General features: G+C 57.2%; 1 long non-coding RNA gene across 5 annotated transcripts; it reads left to right on the top strand.

The window, feature by feature from the left end:
- Positions 1 to 958: 958 nt before the first annotated feature.
- On the top strand, positions 959 to 20,497 carry LOC112907137 (uncharacterized). 5 transcript variants are annotated; one of them, XR_003232714.2, is made up of 3 exons: positions 959 to 1,852; positions 1,946 to 5,000; positions 6,089 to 20,497. It is a non-coding gene; the product is annotated as an uncharacterized lncRNA (long non-coding RNA). The 5 variants fall into 5 exon arrangements; XR_011996404.1 differs by having other exon boundaries at positions 1,946 to 4,572; positions 4,828 to 20,497; XR_011996403.1 differs by having other exon boundaries at positions 1,946 to 2,025; positions 3,172 to 20,497.
- The last annotated feature ends 4,390 nt before the right edge of the window (positions 20,498 to 24,887 follow it).

Genomic DNA, 24,887 nt, shown 5'->3' on the forward strand with positions numbered 1-24,887 from the left:
GGAACCAACCCCAGGACGTTGCTCGGAAACTGCGTATTTGGTGGGATTTCTGGGGAAGCCACTGGGCCACGAGAGGCGTGGAGGTCCCAGGTTAGAAAGGTTTGTCGTTCTGGGGAGTGAGGAGAGTGAGAGCAAAACTAGGGCAGCAGGCTGTTCGCCTGTGGCTGGGGGAGGGAGACTTGGAAAAATGAGGGTGCTGGCTCCCCATCGGGTCCTTGTGGCAGGTGGCAGGTTTATGGGGAGGGGGTTTCCGAGCCCTGCGCCCTGCGCAGTGGCCCCCGCCCGTGACTGCGCATCCGGGAACGCAGTGCGCCCTGGGTCGCCGGCCTAGGACAGCACCGCCCTTCTTATTACATAACGGAGGCACGGCTGTGCCTTCTCGGCCCTTCTTTGCAACCCTGCCTCTGGGCTCCCCGGGGCCCATGGAGCTGGGGAGGGTCTGGTTGGGAGCAGTGGGAGACTTGACTCCCTCGGAGGGTCAGCTCGGGTCCAGGAGCTCGGTCTGAAGACAGAAGTGGGCTGCCGACCCCCCCCTTGGGCTACGGAACGCAGAGTGTCCTTCGGGATGCCCTGCGTCACCCGTGGCCCCAGGACCTGTCGGGGGCATGGGGGCGATGCCCTTCTTCTCCTCTTAGGCTCTCTGCGTTCTGCGAGGAAGTTTCTGACGGGAAAGACGTGACAATCGTAAGAGTGAGGAAGGGTGGGGTGGGGGGGCCCAGCTGGGAGGTGGTTGACAGCTCCTTCCCCCTGCCACTGGCTCCTCTTTCCTTGGGTGGGTTGGTAATATTCCTGGACTCCTTTTACCCTAAGGCTGCCATTTTGAAGGCATTTCTGCTGGTCTCCGACATGGTGGCGTTGGTTTTTCTGGTCCTGCTGTGCCAGTTCCGCAGAGTGGGCGGGGGGCGGGGGCTGTGACGGAGGAGGGGAGGGGGGGCAAACGCGCAGCAGAGGCGGGCGCAGTGGTGGCTGCCGCAGGAGGGTGGCCCCAGGGGCAGGACCGCCCAGTCCCACCCTCGGACACGGCCTTGGGTGGGGGGTCCACCCCCCGGGGTCTGGGCTTGGCCAGAGGGTGGGCGTCGCCAACAGAAGGCCTGGGTCTCCCGAGCCCTGGTCGGCGTGAGGCGTAAGGCAACCCAGAGGAGAAGCTGAGGGGTTTTTGGGGGGGCGGGGGGTGTAGTGGAGATGGACGCTCGGCTGCTCATCCCAGACGTGTGGACCTGTGGTGTGTGCACCCCCCCCACCCCCCATAGGCTCTGTCTCCGGCAGCGTCTCTGTGGGGCCAAGGCAGCTTTGAGGATTTGCCCGACGGCCCTCCCTCCTTATTGCTCGCCTCCTCTGCTCCCCGCCATGCCCCTGCCGGCACCCCGGTCCCAGCTGTCGCCCTCGGGTGAGGCTCCCTGCTGCCGTCCCTCGCCGGGCCCTTCTGCGTGCAGCAGCCATCTTGTCTTCTCTTGCTCAAGAGCTTTAAAATGGTTTCTCATCGTTTCCAGAGTAAAACTCCCTCCTCTGTAGCACGGTGCCGACGGCTGTCTGCAGCCAGCCCTCGCTCTCCTCGCGGGTCTTACTTCCCTGCGTTTCCCCGGCTGGACCCCCTGATTCCCACAAAACCAGGCAACTTAACTTCTTCTTGCTTTTCCGGCGCCTTCTGGTTTTCACCACTGGTGTCCCCCGTGACTGTTGGGCCCTACCGCACCCACCTGCGGCAGCCCGGCCGCCCTCGGTGGACCTTTCTGGAACCCCTTTCACCAAGAAGCAATCCTCGCAAGGGCCCCTCCTTGCTCCCTCCGGCCAGGCCGTCACACGCTGTGTCCTTCTCGTGTGCTTACGTCGTCGTCTCCGTGGCCCTCAGAGTGTAAGTCTTATGTCACCTATTAGACGGTGAGCTCCAAGAGGCCGGGCGACGAGGAAGGAAAACACTTACTATTTGGTGCCTTCTGTTTGCCAGGTACTACGTCAGGCCCTTGCACGGGGCTTATTTCATTTCTTGCTTGTTACCACAACCCTGCGAGGAGAGGCCCGTGGCTGGTAAGTGTTCTGCTCATGATCAGAACCCCCATCCTCCCAAAGGCTTTGCAATTTTTTTTTTTTTGCTTGTCAGTTGTCAGTGTCTACAAGATGCCTCTTGCAAGGTAGATCCCCCAAAACGGGCCTATTTAAGGAATTTTGTACATCCCTGATGCTATATGGGACGTTGGGTGGCTGACCTTCCAGCGCCCGAGGTCCATGCTACCCTCTCTGCTACCTCCTTCATTTTCTCCTCTTCCTTTGCAGTCAGGTTCACCCAAGATGATGGCTTTTTTTTTTTTTCTCGGTTGGTTTGTTTTTTGTAGCTGAACTTGGTGGATTAACAAAGCTCAGTTATCCTGGTTACCTTCCTCCTAGAAGAGGAGGTGGAGGTGCGATGGTTGTAGCACCTTCAGAGCAGAATGAGCTCCAGAACCCAGGATCGGTGGGGATCCTACAAGGGAGGGAGCAGCGCCATTGCACTTGGACAGCCCTAGGTCTGCATCCTGACCCTGCCTTGTCTTGCTGGGTGGTTTCTCTAAGGCTTAGTGACCTCGGTCAGTGACATGGAGCCACTACAGTCTGCACAGAGATGCCTAATACATTGCCAAGCAAATAGGATCCCAGCAGAAAGTGTTACACCTCCTCTCCCCGTGCCCAGCTGTTTTATCGGGGGCTTAAGACGGGAACGTAAGAGGTGGCTGGAGAAGGAATGGGGGGGAAGGGAGCTTACATGCCTTCAGTGGTATCAGAAGCAGAGGCAGGGGCAGAGGTAACCAGGCAGTAGGCACCTGAAGCCTACGAGATGATGCCTTTCCCCCACCTGGAGTAAGACCCCTGTGACGTCAGCATCGGGAAAAGGCCGTGGGAGTGGGGCTGTGAGGACAGGGCAGGTGGTGGCAGAGTGAGGGTTAACCAGTGGTCCTTCCTGGGAGCCTTGCGATGCCAGGGTAGTTTCCCTTCTTTCTGAACGGCGGTGGTGGCTGCCTGCTTCCTGACGCCCTTGCATCCCGTGGGAGGGGAGTTGGGCACCCTGAAGCCCCTCGTCACCAATTCCGGGGCTGCAGAGCAGAGAGTGACGACAGCCCGTGAGTCGTCAGCCGACGGCAGTGGGGACCCTGGTGACGACTGCTTTGTTGTTTTTTTCCTCTTTGGATGATGACTCAGTGTGTCGGGAGCTGGGAGATGGAGCGCTCAGCCGAGTGGCCAGGACGTTCTGTCAACATGAAAGCAGCAAAAACAGCTTGTCAGGGCTTGGAACCGACCTTTGGGCTGGGGTCACTTTCAGGAAGGGCTTGGCAGAGAAGACCACTTCTGGGCATCGGGTGGGGGTGACACCAGACACCCCAACGGGCCTCTGTGGACTCTTGAATTTTAGAAACCGAACAGAAAATGCAGCTGCTTGTGTTATTATTATTATGCGCTTGGCAAACAGAGCCACTTTTCAAGCTTCTCTCGCTCGTCCCAAACAAGAGGCACCTTCTCAGGGCCGGGAAACCTTCTGGGATTTCTCATCGTGGCCTATTGCCTTGGATAGAGGGTGAGTCCCATCTCAGGTAGGGTGGGCCTGGCGGTCTGTAGTGAACACTGGCGGTCCGGGGGCCCCGGGAGTGCGTGCCCATCATGGGGATGTGGCATCTCAGGTGTCCTCTGCAGCTGTCACGTGAAGATGGCAGGTCCACGTCCCAGCCTTGAGCTGAATGAAGGCCAGCTCTGGGGCAGCCTGCTTCAGCCTCCCCTCTCCGTATTGTCCCACATCAAACTTCTCCCCTTTCATGTTCTCCAATTCCTCCTTGGGCGAAATTGTGGGCCTCAAGTCCTTGACCTTCGTGCGCATATATGTGCGTCATCATGGCGGCTCAGGGTTCTAGGCTTTTCTTGAATCTGCAGCATTGCGCTAAGTGCGCGTGACATTCCCCCCCGCCCCGCCCGCCCGGCCCCGCCCAACCACACCGAACCAGGCCCAGCCATGCCTTCTCGGGAGCGAGGGACCTGGACCTCCACCGCCACCGAGTCGCGGGCAAACCATCATCCTCAGCATCTGGCTTCCCTTCTCTCCTCTTCTCTGTTCCTCGGCCTTGGCTGGACACGGAGAAGCAAACAACTTGTGGGGGGAATTGAGGGGCGGCATGGCCCGGGACCACTCTCCCTGTGCACCCCCTTGTGCCATGTTTCAGGCTCACACTTTCCTGTCGATGATGCTTAGCGCTGACATTTGTCACCCAGCACCTCCTCCTTTCCCCAAGGACCTCCCGGCGTGACTCATTTGGGATCTTTGGAGGGAGTGGCTTTGGGGCCTTGGGAGACAGAGAGAGCGAGGAGACCTGGCCGAGGTTACGGTGAGGGGTACGCAGGGCAAAGGACAGGAGCCGGCTGTCCCTGCCCAGAGCGCAAGGGCAGCCCCAGCCCCTTTGTGTCATGTCTTTTTGGGCCTGAATAGAGAACAATGTGACCTAAAAAAAAATGGTATGTACATGGATGTTAGGTCCTTTGTGTCTTTGTCTAGAAGCTGTGCCTATGACGAGAGCCCAGATGCTGTACTTCCGAGAGCTCTCAGTTGTGTCTCAGGTTTGTTTTCCAAGAGGTGGTAGGCCCTTCTTGGTGAGACCCAGTGCCCAGGGGGTCTGGCCTTCCTTCAAGACAAGGGGCCCAGCCTTGCCTCGTTTCTGCCATTGGCTGGTGAGCAGCAGCCGAGGGCCGTAGGCCCCGGGGCCTCATATTAGCCCCAAAGGGGACCCAGACCGAGGCCTGCGCAGTCCATTGCTTGCTTGCTTGGCCCTGAGCGCCGAGCCTACCTGCCTTCTTTCTGCTTCCTCCCCACAGAGAACTCAGAGGAGTTGTGCTCCATGAGTAGGTGACGGCCTCTTGGAGACTTCGGCTAAGCTGAGGATGGAGCTGGTGTGCAGAAGGCAGCCACCATACGGCCGCGTAGAGTGGCCCCTCTGCGTTTATTTGGAACAAAAGGAAGGAGATGCCTGTCAGCCTGGCTCTCTGCAGTAAGTATCCGTCTGCATTCTTTTATTCCTTCAAACATCGGAAGCAATAGATGTTTATTGAAACCACCCAGCTGCTGTGCCTTCTCCTTCCTTTCCCTGCAGACCCCTGCCCCTGGTCCTCCAGCAGAGAGGACGAGATCGATTTTTCTAGTGCTGCTGGAGAGCTGCGGAGAGGCTAGAGCTCAGTATTTAGCCCCCGCGCGTCGCCCTCACAATTCAGGAGAAGTCGATTTTCCCTAAAACGGAGCCAAAGCCCGTGTCCCTCAGTGCGGCGTTATTAATGGGCCGACGGGAAGGGCCCCGCTTGCCCTCACTGCCCCCAGCAGGGAGGTGAGGCTCTCAGCTGGCTGGCTGGGGGAGGACGGTCTTTGCCAGCATCTAGCGTGGTTCTCTGCCAAGTTCTAGCTCCAAATCTCTAGGCCGCTAGGAACCTAGACTATATATAGCATTGTGCTAAGCAATTCTTATCGGACATGTCTGCCCTCCCCTGCGGGAGAGGAGCCCTTCTCCCAGGGAACCGGAACCTCGAGAGTGTGAGCCATCATCTCCGAGGGGGCCTTTCGTTCCAGGAAGCGCTGTGTGTCTGTGTCTGGTTCCGGGCTGCCGAGCGTTCTTTCCTTTTCCCTCTTCCAGACGCTGATAGATCGGAAGGTCTGATGTGGGAGGCGGGCCAGGAGGGGGGCTGATGGTTCTCGCTGGATTTGGGGGTTTGGAGGAGGACAGGCGAGAGGCTCGAAGTGTGGCAGACGGCACGGGGTGGCCTGCGTCACCCCCCAGCCCCTTGTGTGTCGCCTTGGTTTCCTGTTAGCCTTGTTTTGCCCCAGGACGCCCTCTGACCTCTTGTGCTTCTTGTGGACCTCTCGTCTTCCCTGCCCTCCTCTACCTCTTCCTCCTCGTCCTTTGGTTTTTTTGTTTAGGATCTGACGGCAGATGTGGCTGGGGCCTCCGGCGACCGTGTCTGCTCCCTGCCCTCCCCCGCCGTCCATCCGTCGGGGGGTTCGGGGAAATCTGCCGTCAGTCCGCCGTCCTCGGGGCCGGGTGGCAGAGGGCAGAACAGGCCGGATGTTTGCCTCTCCTCCCTCTCGTAGGTGCGGCGGGGCCACCCGCGGCCGTGGTTCTGTGGCCCCAAGTGCTGAGTGATGTGACATGATCCAGTCTTGTCAGCGAGTCATCACCGCCCGGCTGCTTATTGGAAACCAGATGCTGTAAGAAAATGCGATTTAACCCCTTCCCTGCCTCCCAGGTAAGTCAGGTGTGGGCCGCCTCCTCCGGCCTTCCCCTGGCCCCCTTGTCTTTTTGCACCCTGACGGTTTCCTTAGTCGGGAGGGAATCCTCAGACGTCTCCATTCAGAGCCTCCCAGACAATGCCCTCTTCTTTCCATTCTCCTACTCCTGGCTTTTCTGTGAATGGGGTTAGTAACCAGCAAGGGCCTGGGGGAAGGGCCAAGTGATCCTCTGCGGGCGGCTGCGGCATGTGGGAGACAGCCAGGATGCGTGGCTGGGTGTGGTAGTCACCACAGTGACTGGTCTGGAGCTCTCCTTGCCCACCCCCCCACCGCCCCAGCCAGCGTGAGGCTCTGGGTTAGAGACCCTTGGGTGCCGGGAGCCTGCGGCCGTTCCCTTCCTCGTGTCCCCGGTGTGTGTTTGCTCTTACTCTAGATGCCTTTAGACGTGCACGCTGGAGCTTAGACTGTGGCCTGGGCGGCGGACCTCAGGACTCTTGCTCTACTTGAGGGAGTGGGTTGCTTTGGGGGGTTTTCTTCTTCGTTTGAGTGAGTGAATCACTTTTTCTCCTCTAGGCCCTCATTGCCTTCACCTTAAAAAAAAAATTCTGGGCCTGGTAAACATTGCAGAGCATCTCTAGGCAGCTGACATAGAAATCTCTCTCTCTTTTTTTTTCTCTGCCTCACTTGATGCCGGTCACAGGCATAGCAACGGTGATTAAAAATGATGGTGGTCCGCAGAGCCGGGCAGGTCTGTCGCATTCTAGAGACAGTTCAGATCGCACACATAGGCGCTGGCCTGGCTCGCCGCCAGGCCGTCTCTCCTATGGGACGCATTCCGGTGGCGTCCTGGGCAGGCAGGGCCAGGTTGAAGTTAGCCAACAGCAGATTTGTCCGGGGGCTCAAGATAAAAGGGTTGGTGCTGGGCAATTTTATGATGCGCTCAGCTAATTTCCCGAGGCACCCGTGGGACCCCCACCTCTGCTCGGGTCTCATGGATATCTCCCCACCCTTTTCCCACTGTTGTCCGGGAGCGACTGGTGAAGCCTGCCCGTCAGTGTTCCATCTTCTCTTCTCCCCATCTGAGATGCGTCTCTGAGTTGGCCGTGAGCAGCCCGAGGTCCTCACTGAGTGAGGAATCAACCCAGGGCTGTTGGGAAGAGTCTGGTGTCTCTTCCCTAAAGGAATTTGACAAGTCTCAGCCCCTCCGGGAGTAATGTAGGGAGGGTTCGCTAGGGGTGTTGGACCTGGAACGTGAATAAAGAGGAGAGATCAGCCTTGGTGCAGCTGGGGAGATGAGGAGGAGCCGGCCAAGTCCCTCAAGATGTGTCGGCCAGAACCTGGCCAGCGGCGGCTGCAGGGCTGAGGCCGGATGAAGCTGCTGGCCGTGCTCGGGAGCCTCTGCTCCCATATGTGTGGTGCAGCCCTGGGCCTGGATCGGGGTCACCGCTGCTCCCATTCACAGCCCTGCCCTGCCCTTGGCAGGATTGAGATAACCAGAGTGGGAAGCAAAGGGAAAGTTGGTTTTGCTTCCCTATGACGCAGTTGTCTCTGGGGCCTCTGATGTTTCCAGAATTAGGGTGGATGCTTCCCTGTTGATTTTCCTATTTTTGTTCCTCATTTAGTTCTTTCCTCCCTGCTTACCAGCCTGGCTTCTACTGACATGACACGGGCATTATGTGTCACCAGCCCAAGCCAGCAGAACAGTTGGCATCCCCTGAGAGGGGGACCGGGCGTATCTGGCACTTCATTCTCAACCTTTGAATCCCTGCAGTCCAGGAGCCAGGAGGCAGTGTGGGGCCTTTCCCTCTGGGGTCCAGCAGAGGTTAACAGAGCTGGTGGCACCGGAGCTGTGCTGGTGTGGCTTGGCCAGGAGGTGTTGGGGAGGGGCCCTGCCCGGGGACCTGATTGGTCAGCACCTTCTCTGTTCCGCTGAATCCTGGTCTGGTCAGGGCTGTGAATTGTTTAATGCATATCTTGGCTCCGTCCCCTGGCACAAGTGCCTCTGAGGCTGCAGCCCCAGCTTTAGAGAGGATGTGTACCTCGTGCTGGTCACTGTTTTGGGCACATTGCCTCCCTGTGAGCTATGTAAGAGATCCTGCCTTTTCCACTAGCCGGCTGTCCGTGGGAGGCCCTCATTTTGCTTGGCTTTTCTGGGCCTGGGAGTGTCTGTGAAGAAAGCATAGGCTGAGTTTGGTTTCTAGCTGGCTCCTTCCATAGGAGCTGCTCACGAGCTGATAGAGCCGGAGAACACCTCCAGCCAAGGTCTGTGCAGAGCCTGATGCAGGAGTGTTGAGCCTGGGCAGGAAGGAGTGGGGGCATGGGGATGGATGGAGGCCCTCGGGGACAGGCTTGTGCACCGTCTGACCAGGATCGAGGCGGGGGGTGGGGGTGCGCCGGGGGAGGACGTGTCTCATGTTCCTCCAGCGTGGCCCCCTGCAGCCTGCAAGGGGCCTGCGTGTGCCCTGAGCCGGGATCAGGATCTGTAATGAGGTGTGAGGGTACAAGACAGGCCCTTCCCCGGGGAGGGGAAACTGACCTTTGCTCAGGGTCTCCCTTTGCTCATCTGATTTCATCCTCAGCAACCACATGAAGGAGGTGTCATTTCCCTTCTACAGTTAAGGAAGCCGTCCATAGCATGTGACTCCACCAAGGTCACACACCCAGCGAGTGGACTTGCTGAGATTGAAAGCCAGGCACTACTGATTCTAGAGCCCACACCTTCCCTTTACCCTCTTCTTGGGCTGAAGTCAGACATTTTTGGGAGCTAAGACCGTCAGAGACGAGGCAGCCAGCAGAGCGGATGGCAACCCGAGGGAAAGGCCAGATCTCTAGGGGAACGTGGCAGGCAGCGCAGGAGGCTGTGCAACATCCCCCTCCGGGGGAGGTTGGGCAGAGGCAGCGCCCGCCGGGGCACTGCCCGCAAACAGGCGCGGCTGTGCATGGCCAACGCAGCCCTCCTGCACACACGTGTCTGGCCCCTGCTGCCTGCCATGGGCTGTGCAAGGTGCCGGGGACGCAGGGTTCCATGAAACCAGGCTTCCGCTGGCGTGGGGGGAGGTCATTCATGATAGCGAGAAAGGGAGTTGGGAGATACGTGATGTAGGCACACAGGGGAAGGGGGCCAGCCACACGCAGAAGCAGCAGGGATCCAGCTGTTGGTCCAGGAGGGAATTTAAGAGACTGGGGAAGCCATCCCGACGGAGCCCCCGATGTGCTCAGACCGGTGCGGTGGCTCACCCCTCACTTCTCCTAACAGCTGGCAAAGTCACCCAAGGTTCCCATAGCTTCCAGGAACGTGCAGCAAGTCAGGGATCAAGGTGGCAGTAGACGTCAAGCTTCTGGTCGCCGGCAATGAAGGCTTTTCCGCCGGCTGTGGTTGCTCTGGGCCTTCTGGCTCCCACTCCAGCAGGTGCCAGCTGGCATCTCTGCCTCAGCCTCCTCACTGCGCCCCTCTTGTCCGCACAGACAGAGGAACACCCGGGTTAGGTCTTCACCACGTCGCTGGTAGTGACTTGGGTGCCTGCAGGAGGTGGAAGTCAGCTCAGCCTCTCTGCCAGTGCAGGTGGTTGCAGCGTTATCTCATAGGCAAGGGGCAGGGGGAGGGAGAAGAAGAAGTCACCTTGTGCCCGAGGCTTGTGCACAAAACGTCTTGAGAGGTTGAGGCAGGTGGGTGGTGGTGGGAGATGGGGGAGGGGAAGTTTCCAGTGTGTGCGGCTGCAGGGCCCAGGACTTGTTTACCGGGGAGAGGCTGGGCTCGTGATGGGTCTGGCCGCGTGATTCTTCCCTCTTTGGCCCCGTGATCGAAGCCTGGCCCACCTGGACCTCAGAGACTGCCACCTGTGGCGGTGGCCAGTGGGGGAGGGGGGTCATCGAGGCCATACAAGGACAAGGTGTGCGCCTTGGGCTGTGGTTGTGGGGGGCTCAGGGAAAGTGGGGCCTGCGTGGCGAGGTATAGAAGTCTCAGCTGTTCTGGCCCCGTCTCCCTTGGAAAAATCTTACTTGCTTGACCTGTCTGGGACTCAGTCTCTTTCTTTATAAAATGAGGGGGTTGAACCAGAATCTCTTCGAAGATGCCTGCCAGCTAGCCCTGACGAGGGGGCTCCCTGGATGTTCTTGGAGGTATTTCTTTGGCAGAAACTCAGAACAGAAGAAAAGACGCCTGAGTTACAGGCAAGCGGAGGGGCCTTGCACAATCTGTCCGAGAACAGCTCGAGTCCTTTCTTCTGAAGAGATGCTATCACCATCCATCAGGGTGGGCGGATGGAGATGGCCTTGCAGGGACCCCTCACTCCTGGCGGGGAAGGGGCCAGGGATTGTGTGACGGTGGCTGACGAAGGTCACCCAGGAGACAGAGGATATGGGCTCTGGCTCCCACCAAGGCGCCTGTCTGCAGATGGGCGGTATGGGAGCTGCTGGGGGGCTTGCTGTGCCACAGGGGCTGATTGCAGACGCCACCGTGCTCTCGGGGAGACGTTCTGGCCTTTCCTGCTCTAAATCCGGGACACTGGGTCCTGCCTCCTGGGCCTTCCCTGTTCAGGGTCTGTGCCCCTTGCCGTCAGGAAGTTTTCCTTTCTATTTAGCCATCTTTTCTCACGTGGTTGTTGAAGCCCTTCTATTTAAAAAAAAAAAAAAAAGAAGAAGAAGGAGGAAAAAACAAAAACAAAAATATCTCTGTTCCGTTTTGGCTTTTTAGTCTCGAGTGACTCTTTAAAAGGTAGCAAAAATAGAGCACGTGCAGGCCAGCCCAGGGTCCCAGACCCTCACAGGCTGTTGTGATAAGGGCCAGCCTGGGCCCTGGTGGCCTCTGTCGGCAGCGCCCAGAGCTTCTCCGAGGCTGCGAGGAGAGGGGTCCCCGGGGCTACGGGCTCACACCGCACAATCCACCACCGAACAGGAGGCAGAGTTTTAAAATTAGTAACATTTCTTCAGGACGTTCTCCGCGTGCCGCTTTGCTGGACCCTTCCCTGGGCCTCGTGGCCGTGAGCCCACCCCGTGCCGCCCCCAGAGTGGTGTGGCGAGCAGGGCCTTGGGCCAGGATCCAGGCAGGAGCCCGATCGATGAGTGACTGGCGTCTTGTGCACGTGGTGCGATGTTTTGCAGCTCTTTTCAGATTTGCTGCCTTGTCTGGTCCTCACACCGCCTATGAGGGCAGCGGGTGGGATCCCCACGGTTGTTGAAACTGAGCCGCCGACGGCCCTGCTAAGATCCACTTACTTGCACGTACTTGCAGAATTCGGGTCACCCCCCACCCAGGTCCCCTGACTCCAGACGTCACTCCTTTTGGTTTTGGTGGCGGTTCCGCCGGCCAGCGGGGCAGGGATGGGGAGTGGGTCTTCGGCCCACTCTGACTTGATCTCTGTGAGTCGCAGATCCCTTTTCTACACATCGACTGGGGAAGGGAGCCTCAGGATGTGCAGGTTCTACTGTCCTCGGATTCTTTCAGCTTCTTGGAGCTCTTACAAAACCTGGCTTGCGCTCCTTGGCCGGGAATCCAGCCCTTCACCATGTGTTTCTGGTGAGACTTCCTACGTTTGGAAGCTTCTGGAATATGCAGTGCTTTTCAAACCATTCCAACACATTAGTAGGCACTTTGTGCTCATGCCTGTAGTCCTGTTGCTACCAAGTAGCTCACTTAGAAACGAGGCTTCATTGTGGGATCTTTCCCAGCAGATTTCTCAGGTGTGCCCAGAGCTTTGCCCAGCGTGTGCATTGTGTGGATGTTACCTGTGTGCTGGCTCATTAATATACAGCACCCGCTGGAAGAATTGGCTGCTGTACGGTGTGAGATACTAGAACCACTGGCTTCAGCTCTGAATATCGCTTCCTGATAGAGCTGAAAAAGTGGGCCTGACACAAGGGGAGGAGGTAGGTCAGAGAACGCCTAGACGACACCCTGGGTACTGAGTGTAGGCCCATTCTTGAGGAGGAGGCTCGAGGCCCAGCATGGACTGTATGTCTTCTTGGCCGTGTGGGCCTCTGAGTGGCCTTATTCAGGTAGACCCAGAGCCTGTATGAAGGGAGAGAGAAGCGTGCGTCCCTATTTATAGCACGCTAACTCATGATGGTGTAGGCTCTCCCCGGGCATATATCTTGAAGGACGGGGGTCACTCAGGGTGTCTGTCCATTTGTATTCCCCAGATGCAAGCTTGGCTCGTAGAGAAACCCCATCATGGGGAAGCCCCAGGGGAATTGTTTTTGCTGGACAAAGCCTTTTAATAACTTTTGCGTGAAGGTTTGTCATATAGAACCCAGAATCTTCCTCTCCTCCTGGAGGATGGGAAGGAGGATGCCGGAACCCACAGTCGGGAGGTGATCCAGGCCACGCTTCAGGGAGAACTGTGGTGGCCCGTTTGCTCAGGGCTCCCGGAGAAACATAGAGAGCCTCTTTATCTGGGAAGAGGGACTGCATGTCCCAGACAAGGTCCCTCCAGTGCCGAGTCTGTGGGACTCTCAGACCTGTCCCTGGAACAGCACAAGCTTTTGGGGTGCCAGGACCTAGAGTGGGCTCCGTCTTTTCTTTTCTTTTTTTAGAGATATTATTTATTTATTTATTTATTCATGAGAGACAAAGATTTAGAGGGAGAGACACACAGGGAGAGGGAGAAGCAGGCTCCAGGCAGGGAGCCCGATGTGGGACTCGATCCCGGGTCTCCAGGATCACGCCCTGGGCTGAAGGTGGCGCTAAACCGCTGAGCCACCCCAGCTGCCCCGTCTTTTCTTGTCACCTCGGAGGCGAGCCCAACCTGGGTGGGGGGCACAGGAGCCTCGGGCCTGGAGCGCTAACCTTGTTTCTTTGTGCAGAGAGGACTTCTGGAACTGACCCTATAGGACTGATAGTACTTGTAAATAAAAAAGAGGACAAAGCCATGTTGTCCCTCATCGCGGCCAGGGAAGGGCCGTGAGCTGCTGTAATCCTGCGTTTGTACCCCTGCCACCACCCACCCTCGCTGGTCCCCCAGCCCTAGGGAGCTTGGATAGGCCCTGGAGATGTGCATGAGTTGAGGGCTGGGCCAGGAGGCAGGGACCGACGTGGTCTCTTGGAAGGAGGGTAGGAGGTGGAAGAGGACTAGCTCAGGGCAGGCCCACGGCTCTAGGACCACTGGCCCTGCCGGCTGTGCAAAGGCACACATGTGCTCCCTTGGGCAGCTATTTATTGGTCACCCCAAAATCTCAAACCAGTTAATGACGGAAGGAGGGTTGCTTTCGTATGCAGGCTCGTGTATCCTTGGGTGTCATTCCTGTCTGCACGCTGAGCATCTCAAGGCCTGGCAGGCTGGGGACCTTTCACCGGGGCCCTCCTGTCTGTAAGATCGTGCTTGTTTTATATTGATTTTTCTCTCCCCTCTCTTTCCTCGTTCCCACTCTCGCTCAGTCCTTAGGTCACGTGAATATTTGTCCGGGCGCTCGCATTACCATTTCCTTGGGATGCCGTTCTTTCAGGGTCTCTGTCACTGAATGTGTTACTTTTATTTTTGAGTGTGAACAGACCCGCCTCGCTCACGGCGGAGGAGAGCCATCTCGTAGATGGGGCGGCTGCCCACGGAAGCCTCCTCCCGCCTCGTCCCGGAGTTGGGTCATCGGGAGCCCTGAGGAGCCGGAGGTCAAGGGCGTCCTTGCTGGGCCCCACTAGGCCCCTCGGGGGTGGGGTCACCCCCACCCCCAGCGCTACTAGCTCTCTTCTTTTCAGCTTGAGCCTGAGTCGTGGCCTTGAAAGTCTGAGACCCCACGTCCCCCTGCTAGGTGAGGACGACAGAGGGGAAGAGAACACATGCTCCTGGCCACTGGCCTCTCTCCAAGACAGGTGAACTCTGTGTTCAGAGAGGAGCTCATTTAATCTTTTGGCCCTCATGAAAGTTGTTTGTATTTTCTCTCCCTCGCTCTCCTCCCTCCTCTCTCTCCCTCAACGCCCCCGCCTCCACCCTCCAGCCTCCAGAAGAATTTAATCTGCTGGACAACAAACAATACTGTTATAAAACTTTGAAAACAAGAGGGTGAGGCCTCCCTGACAAGGAGAAGGGCATGCCGGGTAACGGCCGGGGGAGCCTGCCAGGCCCAGGATGGAGCCGGGCGAGGGCCCAGTTGGCCGGGTACCTGGGCGCCTGCCCCTGCCCAGCCCACCAGCCGAGACATCCCCAGTCCAGAGGGAAAGGAACCGAAACAAAGGCAGGGGCAGAGAAGCTCCCGAAAAGGGGAAGTTGTACATGTTCCCTTCTCTCTGATCTGATGGGAGTGTGCTAGACTGTGAAACTTCCTCCTCCACCCCTCCCCCGCAGCCTCCCTCCCCCCTCGCCCTCCCTCCCCCGGCCTCCTCCCTCCACTCTCTGTTCCAGGTCCCAAGGCTGGCAGGCCAGGCCCCGAGAGCAGAACAAGGCCGGCCTAGCGGTATAGGGACAGCCACCAGCCGGCCAGCTGCAAGGGAGGCGGGCAGGAGAGGTGTCCCAGGTTAGCTTTGGAGTCTGGGCAGCCTTCCCACCTGCACCCGAGGAAGCCGACCCATGTCACGGGGTGTACCCCAGCCTGTGTGCCTTGCCACGTGTGTGCCCAGGTACTGAGTAGAACCGCCGCTCGGAGGTTGGCAGGTCTGTGCCCGGCGTCCTGGAGCCTGCTGGGGGCCGTGCTCCGGGGAGGCCGTGGGGCTTGTGTCGACAGCGAGGACCCGCTCTCCCTCCAGGAGGAGTGGGGGCTGAGCTCCGGAGCCCTGGAGCCTCCAGAGGGGCTCTGGGGACAGAGACAGACTTCCCCCAGCCAGTAGGCATGGGGCCCTGTGAGGTGGGCCCGCTGGGGTACTGTGTCTGCTAGTTACTCTTGGCCACTGAAGGCAGGGGTGAGGGTGACCCAGCTGCACCCGGGCAGGCGTGGGAGGGGGGGAGCTGGGCTCTGGGACATCTCCCCAGAGCCTTCCTAGTTCATTTCAGCTGAGACTGAAGTTGCACAGCCACATCCATCTTCACTACCGTGAACACCTGATTGGGAAGCGATGGGGGAGGATCCGTGGTCGGCCTTTGGTGGGAGGTTGTGTGGACCTGTGAACTCTGGTGGGCACGTGTATGTGTGTAACGGGCCGTAGCGTGCTCGCTTTCCGCTTGCCTCTGCCTGAGCTGAGTCACTGCTGTCTGGGCTAACGTGGGGGCCTCCGTGCTCCCCCCCACCCCTCCACCTTTCAGCCTCTGTGCGCCCTGCTGTCTCCTGCTGCCCCCCGCGCCCACCCCAGAGCATCCCGAGGCACCCCATCCTCCCAGCCGGCCAGCTAGCCCACCAGTCTGACTCTGGGAGGTCTCCGGATGCAGGCCTTCGTCCGTGGCGCCGAGGGAGGGACGGGGAGCCGGCGCTGCTATGGAAAGCGGCTGCCTGGGTACCTAGGCCTCTGGACGCCCGTCCCAGGGAAAACCCCGAGTTGCTGCTGCTGGGCTCACGTGAGCTGAGGAGGCTGTGACCTCTTGCCCTGTCACCTCCACAGGCATCTGAGGGGCTCAGTGGGTCTAGAGCAGGTTATTCCCACGTCAGGATCCAGGGGCCGGGAAGCGCACTGCTCCCTGGATGCCGAGCCCTCCTTGGGGGGCCCCAAGCGGCCAGGAAGAGAGCCAGCCCCAGGTTCTCCTCCTCCGTGGCCCCCCATCCACATACCCTTCATTTTATCACCCTTTCCTCTGATTCATTAACCACAGCTAGTTGGCAACAGGCCCCACCCTGACAGTTCAAGACAAAATGTCCAGGACACTGGGTCTGGCCCGGAGCCGACTGACAGGAAGCTAGGCCGGGCCTCTCAGTTCACACATACAATGGGCCAGGACCATCTGGGGGGTGCAGAACGGCCCCGTCTCCCCAGGGGTCTTCCCCAGGCCCCTCGCTCCCCGGGAGGACCCTTGCTCGGGCCAGGAGCCTGGAAACCAGCATTCCGGGGGCAGGAGGGCTGCGCTCCCGGGCTTCCGGCGCCCCTCCCCCGCGCTGGCTGGAGCCCGGCTGTCGTGTAAGTAGCCGTGACTCAGCACCCAGCCCGCGGGCGGGCGGCAGAGGCTGCGGGCTCGCGGGAACCTGCCCGGCCTTCTGGATTTGAGCTCGTCGGCGCGGTAGCACGGAGCCAGCCGGCAGCATTCGCTTGCTGGGGGGCGCGTGTCCTGGTGCCCTGGGTTTGCTGATGCGTCTCCCACACCGGGAGCCCTCTCCTCCCCGTTTTCCTCCCGTGTTGTTATTTTGTGGGCACCATGCCTGGTGTGGGATTTTCAGGACTTTAAAAGACACAGACAGCATCATTTCTAGAATGCAGTAGAAGCTCTCTTGGCAACCCCCAGACCGTTCTTTAACCCATGGCCTGTGAATTCTATTTAACCCTCCGATGTTTGTGTTTGGCCTGCACAGAATCGGTTTTTTGTTTTTGTGTTTAAGGTATCTGACTTTGCATGCCTTTAGACAAAACACAGCCTCTCCAGGTCACTGCCCTGCTGCTGCTGCGCGCCGTTGAGGCTTCTCCGGCCCGTCCTGTTTCCTGTCCCAGACCTGGAGCGTTTGAACCGGTCTTCGTGAGCCGTCTCTCTTTTTAGGAGAACAGAGGGCCGTTCCGGGAAAGTGCAGGCCCCTGTTCTCAGAGTCTGGGCCGAGCAGGACTTAGAGCCACTGTGTTGTGATTCAGTGTGTGGTGACCTTTCCTCCACCCTCGGGCCCTGCCCAGGCAGAGGAGTGTCCGCGGCACAAGGGGGTGGAAAAGCCTCCAAATAGAACGTCTGCACAGAAAAGGACAGGGGCTGCAGCGTGCCTCCCGAACCCTCTTCCTGCATGGGGGCCCCTCCCATAGCTGACACCCCCACCCCTGGGTTTTGGGAGGTTTTCCTTCCTGGCCAGCCCTGCAAACCCTCCCCACTGGCCAGTTTGCGTGGGGCCACTGGGCTGGGCGGGAGGGTCACACCATCCGCCTCTGACGGCAGAGCCCTAGGTGGCCTTCAAAGCTGGGTGCCAGGGAGAGCACACCCCTCCTGGCCCCCTTCAGAGCACCCAGCTACACCCAGCTCGGGAACGAAAACACCAGCTAGCTTCAGGTAAGTGAGTCATTGCTCAGCAGACTCTGTGAGCCAAAGCCTGGTTCTTCTGGGAGGGCTGAGACCCGAACAGAAGCTTGTATCCGGGGCGGTTGGAAGGGCGAAAGGCTTTGGTGCTGAGATGACTTTCTTCCCCCTCATCTTGTCTTAGATAAGTGTTCTGGTGCTGTGTTGTCAGTGATGTCTCGCTTCCTGCAGAGAACAGAGAGTTGTAGAGCTCAGGTGGCGGGAGCCCGAACTCTGGTTCATGGCTGTTAGCGCCCTCGGTGACCCTTGTGCCTCTGCCGTGGGCCACTCCTCCTCTGAACTCTGGGCTGATGCTTCCTGGGCAGCAGGGGACACAGTAATTCAGCACCCTGGTGACCACGTGACATACGTGCATCCCAAAGACGCACAAGAACCAGGTGCTGTGAGAGGGTGTAACCAAACCCCTGGCTCCCCTGGGGAAAGCTTCAGGCGACCTGTGTTACTTGGGGGAGGGTTGAGGGGCGGGAGCTTTGGGAGGGTGGACTGAGAACGTCCTGGGAAGAGGGAGCAGCGTATGCAGAGGCCTGCTGTATGCAGGAGGGGGCCTCTGGATCACAGAAAAACACTGTGTGGCAACACGTTAGGAAAGGTGCTGTGCTTACTGGCAGTTGGAAGTTGCTAAGGAGGGAGCGTACACCTGGAATCAAAAGCAGAAAAGCTAGAAGTACCCAATGTAGAGCTCCAATTGTCCCCCCCCCCCCACGCCCTCCATTTTATAGGACCCTACAAAAATGACTATTATTTTCCACTTACTTCCTGACCTTACAATCCTGGAAGTTACCTGCTTCGTGGGGTCCAGCTGTGGACAGCAGGTGTCCTCAATTGGAACCGCTGCCTTGCTCTCCCATCAGTGCCTGAGGCCATGCAAAGGCCCTGGGCTCAGATCTGGGTGCTGGGGTCAGAATCTGGAGTCCAGCACAGGCATTGATGCGGTTCATCTCCAGCACTTCCCCCACCCCACCTGCCCCCAACCACAGCCATGCTATGGGTGCAGGAGGACACAGTAGGCCAGCTCAGAGCACCAGGTCCCCCTCCCCCCCACAAAACCAGCTGGGCTCCTGTTGACCCAAGCTAAACACGTTGTCCACATCTCCACGGCCATGCAGAGACCTTGCTGAGGACTCCCCCCCCCCCCCGCCCCCGCCCTTGCTCACAGTTGAGCTCAGGAACATAGTGAGATGATAGAACAGCCACAGAGCAGGCCCGGGGGCAGAGGGGCAGAAACAGGGACCGCGGAGTGAGACGTGGGATCTGCTGCGTGTCCTGATCACGTGGCAGTGAGCAGGCCCCTGAGCGACGTTAAGGAGCAGCTTCTCCCGCGAGCGTGGGAACAGTACCTGCTTCGTGGGACTGACATGAGTAGAGAGCCCTAACCCTCAGTGCTCGACTTTTATTTCCCGCCCTCTTTCCTGGAGCAGCATGTGCTGTTATTCCCAGGAGCCGCAGGAAATGCAAGCCTGCGTGCGGAGGCCTGCAGAGCGAGCGGGTCGAGAGCCTGGAAGGTGCAGGCTCCACTCCGTCTCCTCTTTCCTTGGTTGTGGCATCCCGGGAAATACAGACATGTTGTCCCAGCCTCAGACAACCCCAAAGCATCGCATTTTAGGAGATGGGGAAATCTCATGTGAACACAGGATGCAAATCTTCTTTTCAGATAGATTTTGAAAACAACATGAAACTCCGTTCTCGTGTTAGAGGATTATCTGCTTAACACAGTTTTAGGACACCACATTTTTGGGTGTCACGGCAGAGGATAAATAAGATTTGCCAGTGTTCCGGGCCTTACATAAGGCTGGGAAGGAGGAGCCCAGGCGCAGGGAAGAGTGGACCCGGCCCGGGTGAACTCCCCTTTGTGTACTGGCTAGAACCTCAGGGGCGGAGGGGGTGCTGCTTTCCTGAGGACGTGAGATAGCAGCAGAAAACACTTCACGTACTGTGAAATATTTTACAAAGCAGGGCAATGCTAATGAAAATATCAGTGCATTTTTTGTAATAGCTCCGGGAGACTGTATTTTATCATAGAATAATCTGTTAGGACTGGTGGAATTGAACAGAATTAACTAGGCTTCATGAGTTTTGTATTGCTGCCGTCCGTGTGAAGCCCCAGCCGGGACTTTAACAGTCGTCCAGTGTCACTGGGTAGCTCTTTGCTGTGTCTAATGGATCGCAATGTCACGTCCCAAGCGGAACTCCGAGAAGACGTACCTCCTGTCGAAGAGCCTGGCTCTTCCAGCTACACCTTCATTCTCTCTTCAGTGAGATCCTCTTCTTCTGGAAGCTGGTTTCACATGGTGGCTTAGATTTTTCCATCTTTGTATCTAGCACCATTTGAAATCAGTGTTTTAGGAGTAAGAATTGCAGCGCAGCAGAGGGCCACCTGCAGAGGAGCTTCCGCTGGTGGGACAGGCGCCCTCCTCCCACGGCCCGAGCCGACTCAAGAGAGGAAGGCCTTGACAAGGAAGATGCACCCTAGCGTATGTGGGTTGTGGAGGGGTGACAGTGTGGGGAGGGTATTGGGTTTAGAAGCATCTCTGCCTCTGAGCAGGGGCAGAGGTTGTGCCAGCTTGCAGCAGCCATCAGGGGTCACCTGTCCCTAGGGCCTTAGAGCGCAGGGCAGTGCTCCATGTGGTACCTGACTGTACCCGGGGAGGGGCGAGGCTGCAGACCCGGAGGACCGTTCCATCCACATCAGCACTGCACCTGCTCCTAGACGCCCTGGAACATTCAGCTGCCGTTGCGGTGCAGCTGGAGTCAGACTTGCCACCTGCACGGCCAAGTACAGGACCCCCAGGAGCACCACCGGACCCATCTCTTACACAGGCTGACCGATTTCTCCTGGTGTTCAGAGTCTGTTTTTGTCTAGCACCATTTGAAATCGGTTATGATGTAGGGGGAAAAGCAGCAGCCTCGAAGCCTCATGCCAACTCTGGTGAGCGGCCGCCTGTGGTTTCTTGGAAGAAGGCTGGGCAGAGAGTGGGGAAGGACGATCTGGCACTTTGTTCACTAACTTCTTTAGCTGCATCTATGATACCTTATTGCAGAGGTAAGAGAGAACATAATGTATTTTTAAAAAAAACAAATGGCTACAATGTATCTGATGTCCTGGGTTGCATTTTGCTGAAATGTGGTGCTGTATGTGCTATAAATGGTGCTGTTGGATTATCTTTCTGTGCAGAGTCTATTCCTGCATCCTGACCTGAATAAATATTTTACTCTATTCGATTAGTCACATCTTTGTTTTTCTTCTGTCATTTCCCATTCATGATTCCATGATAACGTGGGGTCCTGAAAAGGCGACTTGCGATGCAGATTTTACCTACCTCCTGAGACTTTACGGAAGGTTACGCAGACACACATTAAAAACGAAGCCAGCCCAATAAGACAAGACTGCAATTCTGTGAGCCAAGAAACAAAAGGAGAGAAAAGATCACAGAAAAGAGAAATGTTCAAGCCTGGGTGGAGGGATGCTCCTTCCTGATGGGGAAACTGAGGTTGGTTCCCGGTGGGCTGCAGCCCTGGCACCTCTGTGGTCAGGGATCCTTCGAGAAATTTTGCATAACTGAGCACACGTCACATGACTGGTCAAGGAGAGCAGCCTGATGATTCTCGTTACATTACAAAAGATGCAGGAGGTCTACTTGTGAATCTAAGTTTCCATGAACCCTTGAGGGCAGGGCGAACCAGTTCTGTAAGGTGTTCAGTGACTGGCCAGATTTGACTGTAGGGGGGCTTACACCTGGGGACTCTTCAGGGAGAAGGGCTGTGGCCCTTGAGTGAGCATTTGGCACCTGACGTGTGGCCACCTGTGAGCTACCTGCAGTACTCGCATTCTATGCCAGTGGTTCACAGTAAGTGGTGGCAACTGTACCACCTGGGAAGCTTTCCCAAGTCCACATCCCCCAGATGGCCGCCCTGCCCAGTGGGGTGGGGATGGGGGGCGGTGCAGCATCTGCTGGGAACACTGCCCAGGGGACGGGCCACACCCCCTCGCTGCAGCTGCAGTGCTATTTCGGGCTGTTGAGTGAAGAATCCATGTGCTCGTCCACAGGAGCAGGATGTGATGGTGGGAATCGTTAAGACCCACAGTTGTTTTACTCCCTTTTCGGCTAAGCGAGGTACAGGAGACCTGTGGGTATAACAGCTTTGGCTCGCTTGTAACTAATTCAACCGACTTTTGGTTCCCTGAGGTGTCCCAAGCTCCAGCCTCGGTTTACACTTGAAGCAAGTAGGCAACATGGATCTTCCTTCCAGTTCCCATCCCCAACTGCTAGACATGCTAGAAGGTCCAGTTCAGCATCAAAGCAGCAAAACAATGACTCGAGACATCGTTTCCATAGAGGTGGTCTCTCGTGCCCTTAGCGAGTGCCTCAACAGGGCCACGCAGCTCGGTCCTGGGGAGCAAAATGCATGCCCCGTGTAGCAGAGGTGCCCCTCACTTGGGATTCATTCGCTTGATTCATCTAGATGCCACAGCTCTTTACCTAAAATTGCTGCTCCAAGGTAGCTCTACCTAACAAATTGGTAAGCAGGATGTTTCTTCTGGAGACATCTTGAATCCAGTTTTTAGGGCCATGCTGTCCACTTAGGGAGAAAATGCTGTGTCAGACAGGAGTCCCCATTACCCAGGTTTCGCCACATCTTTAGCTGCAGGTGGGTAAGTGGAGAGAGAGGGAGGATTGGACTGAGGCCTCACGCAGCTTGTCAACTGGCGAATACTTCCCATCTGTGGAAATGAGCGTGGGTGAATTAATAGGACGTGAGTCCGAACTGACCAATTTAGGCAAAAGAGAACGTGTGAAGTCTCGAACCTGGTAATTCACCTAAGATGTTGGCCCTGGGCTGCAAGGAGAAGCTGGTGTATGGTTTTAGGGACACCTCAGCAGGTGGGGTGTCCATGTTTGGGGCAAGGTTAAGGGCTTTGCTTGAACACAAGAAAAGTTCTAATGTGGGCGTATTCTTACTCACTAGGGCTCCACACTACCTTATAATTAGACTCACCCAAGTAGCCTTTAATGATTCTAAGGGTGCACCACATGGGGTCTGGTTATACTGTTCTGGGATCAGGACCTACAGTTTGGTCCCAGTTTCCCCAGGTGACTGATGTGCGGACACTCCTCTGTGGGCTTGCTTCTAAGAGGCTTTTCTACACAACACGGGTGTGAGGACCCCTGGCGTGGGTGTAGGAGTGTCCTGTAACAAGTACAGCAACTGGGGGTTGGTCTTAGCCTCCTTGGGCGGCTGTAAGAAGACACCAGGGACCAGGCAGTGTAGACACAACACGCACATCCGGTCTGGGATGCTGGGAAGTCTAAGGTCGGGGTGCCTGCAGATTCAGGGCCCGGTGAGAGCCCGCGTTCCGCTTCAAGACCCTGCCTTCCCAGGCCAGAGGAGCTGAGAGGTCACTCCTGGGCCTCTTCACAGGGCCACTCATCCCATTCATGGAGGCTTGAAGGCTCTGCCCTCCTGACCTAATCCCTCCCCAGAAGCCCCACCTCCTAATCCTGCCACCTGGAGTGGGGGGGGGGTAGGATTTTAACCTGGGGATCTCGGTGCTACTCAAGCATTCACACAGTCATTGTCTTAAAACACCACCGCCTCGTTTCTTTCAGTCCTGGAAGTGTGACATCATTTCCCGAGGCTGGACTCCAGGCCTTGGCAGGGCTGGGCTCCCGCCAGAGGTCCAGGTCCGAGGAGGATCCCTTCCTTTGCTTTTCCAGCTCCCAGAGCTGCGCTCTTTGGCGCCAGGGCCCTGCCTCCACCCCCAAGGCCAGCAGCAGAGCACAGGGTCGCATTGCCCTTCCTGCTGTCAGCCTCCCCACGGTTCCCCTGCAGGGAAGCTGGTGATTACAGTGAGGGCCCCGCCCGGATCCCATGTGCCAAGGCCCTCAGCGCCAGAGGTAGCATCACAGGTCAGGGGCAGGGCTCCCAAACCACAAAGGGCAGGCTCAGCCTTGGGCCCCAGCCGGCTCCCTGGACTCAGAATCTGCGTCTCAGCAAGACCTGCCTGCACACTAGAGCGGGAGAAGCATGGTGCCATGGGGTCCTGCCCAGGTGCTGCCCAAGCCCCAGGCCAAAGACAAACGGAAGGGGTGTTTTCCCAGGAGCCTCTGCAGGTGGTGCTGGGTGATCAGATGAGCGGCGTTTCCTTCCCCAGGCACCGTGACTAAGTGCTCACCTAAAGGGCCCTGAAGCCACCGGCCCTGAGCACCGGGATGCGGGAGCTCTTGCTTGGCTTCCATAGTTTAGCACAAGGCTTGCCACTGCCACATAAAATTGTTTTTGTTTTTTTTTTTTTAAAGCTGTGTGAGGGGGATAAATGACGTAAACATAAGCAGCTTCTCCTGCTAACGTCAGTTTTACTCCTCCTGTACAAGTTTTCTTGGGATCACAAGTCAGGGGTCCGGGCGGGTAACTTTCTCACTGTGACCTATACCTGTGGCGACTCGTTTGCCATCAGATACATAAGTGAAGGGAAGGAAAAAGTGTAAGGATCACAGCCCCCAATAGTCTACTTTTTCCATATTTAAGCAACAAGGGACAGAGTTAGCCCTTTTAAGATGTTGGATTTCACAGAAGGAAAGCAGCAAGGACCTAGTGAGTACTAGATCCAAAATGAAATTAAAAATTTCTGGGAATCACAACAATGACTGGAACCTCTGAATAATGACCAAGTTGGACGGACTCCGGGAATGGCCTATGCCCGCAGAGCCCACAGGAGGGCAGCAGTGCTACGCGGTATAAAGATTGACCCCTTTGGGGCAACCTTTCTGCATGATCCTGGAAATGATGAAAGCACCACTGCTTAGGTGGAAAAAAAAAATCCACGTACACAGGCACTCAATTTTGCACTGTTTCTGGAAGTCAGTAGACTATGTTACATCTTGTTTTTGAGTAGAAATATGCAAATGTTTATGCGAGGAAGCTCCTTCTTGGTTGCAGCTGGCTGTCCGGCATTACTAAATTTTAGAATACTTCAGTTTCCTATGGGTGGCTCAGGGGTTGAGCCTCTCTCTGCCTTAGGCTTAGGGTCCTGGGATACTCGGGTCCTGGGTTCGAGTCCCACATCATGCTCCCTGCAGGGAGCCTGCTTCTCCTTCTGCCTATGTCTCTGCCTCTCTCACTCGATCATGAATAAATAAAATCTTAAAAAATAAATGAAGTGGGCTGAATTAATAAAACCCTAATTTGCTTTTGTAAATATAAGCCTTTACTTTGTCATTGTAAATTTATAAATCGCTTTATAAATCACTAATGCAGAAGTTCTCAACCTTAGCTGCATATTACAATCACTTGGGAAGCTTTAAAAAAAAAATCCCATATACCCAGGCCACATCCCACACGAAGAAGGCAGGTGTCCTCCCGGACCCAGGGCACCCAGGGCGAGCAACGAGGGGCGGCGACCGAGGCCCCGAGGGCTGCGGGCTGCAGGGGAGCAGGTGCACAGCAGGTGCAGGCAAGGCCGGGGGGCAGCTGGGGTCTCCCTGCAGGAAGCCCTTGAGGGCGGCAGCTCTGCGCCCCGGGACGGGAGGGGGGCGCCCAGGGCCCAGCCCGCGACACCACCTGTGCTCTGGGGGAGGACACTCTGCCAACGCACACGTCGCCGCCCA

This window comes from Vulpes vulpes, chromosome 13, assembly GCF_048418805.1.
Source record: "Vulpes vulpes isolate BD-2025 chromosome 13, VulVul3, whole genome shotgun sequence".
NCBI classification, from domain to species: domain Eukaryota; kingdom Metazoa; phylum Chordata; class Mammalia; order Carnivora; family Canidae; genus Vulpes; species Vulpes vulpes.